This window comes from Ursus maritimus, unplaced genomic scaffold, assembly GCF_017311325.1.
Source record: "Ursus maritimus isolate PB19 unplaced genomic scaffold, ASM1731132v1 scaffold_5, whole genome shotgun sequence".
NCBI classification, from domain to species: domain Eukaryota; kingdom Metazoa; phylum Chordata; class Mammalia; order Carnivora; family Ursidae; genus Ursus; species Ursus maritimus.
The window spans coordinates 8,653,945-8,655,838 of record NW_024426663.1 but is presented as its reverse complement, the minus strand read 5'-3'; positions in this window follow the sequence as shown (position 1 = coordinate 8,655,838).

Sequence of the window (1,894 nt, the reverse complement as noted above, 5' to 3'; positions counted from 1 at the left end):
TCTAGGTGGGGATGTTTCTGGATGAGATGAGCCTTTGGATTCGTACACTGAGTAAAGCAGGTTGTCTTCCTCAGTGTGGGTGAGCGTCATCTGAAACCTTCAAGGCCTGATGAGAATGAAAAACGGAGGAAGGGAGAATTCTGTCTCTGTCTGGCTAATTGGGCTGGGAGGTTGGTCTTCTGCCCTCAGACTGGGATGTACACCATTCGTACTCCTGGTTCTCAGGCCTTCTGACTTTGGACTAGAACTGTACCAAGGCTCTCGTGACTCCAGTTTGCCCATGGCAGACTGTGGGATTTCTCAGCCTCCATGATCCCGAGTCATTTCCTTATAATAAATCTCTTTACATACATATATACCTATTGTTTCTGTTTCTCTAGAGAACCTTAGTATAAGAAGAAATAATAGTGTAAAATTGTTTGATTTTTCACAAATACATCACGGAGCTTCCTTTTTCTGGACCAAAGGATGTTCATTCTCCATTAGAAGCACTTTATTTTTCTATCTGATTTTCCACATTACTTCTCCCTTCATAACACAATACTGCCCATCTTCCCATTCTTTTTGTTTCAAACTACATTTTTTACAATATATCTCAGAACTCCTAATCTCCTCTGGGTATTCCAGTTTATGCGTATCCATCCTGGTAGGGATGTTCTGGGGAAGGGTCAAGGAGTCGAGGTTTTTATTTGGTCACTGTAGAAATGAGTTCTATCTCTAAAACTGTTAGCTTAAGAGTTCCCACACATTTTAAATTAAGAGATTTTGAGGCTATTAAAGAAAGAATACAGAATAGAGATTTCATTTATATACCTGATTCATTCATCCATATACGGAGGGCCAGGTCCTGAGCTAGATGCTGTGGAGAAAACAGGGACGATTACGATGTTGACCATGTAATCGAGGTTCTTACAGTTTAATGACACAGCAGACAAAAATAAACATATTGCGATACAAGATACAGGGAATCTAGTAAGCAAGTTCCAAGTGCTATCGCTGTTCAGATAAAGGAGAGCTGTCTCCTGCTTAGTAGGAGCTGGGAAAGCTTGATGGAAGTGATTTTTGGACGAAGGTTGAAGAATAAATTGGAAGAAATGGGGTGGGTGAGAATTACAGACAAGTGGTGTGGCAAAGCATAGACAATACTGGGGGTGGAGTGGACATGTGGTCTGATTTAACGGAAGCATATGGTAAAATGGTGAAAATAATCATGAGAGAAATTATTTACTGAGTACCTACTATGTGCATGCATTGTTTTTAATCTATAAACGCTATAAGATAAGCATCATTATGCCCTTTACAGATGAAAAGATCTTCATCTCCAAGGAATGATTGCCCACAGTTATGTAGCTGCTAAGTGGTGGTGTTGGGACTCAAATGCAGATGGACCTGTCGGAAGCCCGCGCTCTTTCTGTCGTGCATCGCTGTCCTCAACCTGCGCGTATGGAGGAGAAAACGAGGAACGACACTTCATTCATTCAGTAGATTGTGTAGCTGCAGAAAGAAGAGGTATAGGCAAGGAAAAGAATGTGCTTTGATCGAAAAAGAATTAATAGGCAAGGAATGACAGAGGAATGCTCATAGCTAGGTGACACTAGAAACATGGTGTTGTTGATAATAATTAGGTGTCACTGAGCACCAAAACAGGTCAGAAATTATGTCATCTCTATGTTCACAACTAGGTGTAGTACAGTTATATGATTCATGACCCGACGTGGTGGGAAGAACAGAGGTGTAGAGCCAGAGAGAACGTGGTTAGAATGTTGACTTTACCCTTTTCTAGGCTTTGAATTAGATTACATTAGGCAGGTAATTTAAATGTATGAGCCTCAGTATCCTCATCTGTAAAATGAGCATACATGCATATGTCATAGAGTTGTTGTGAACATAGGAA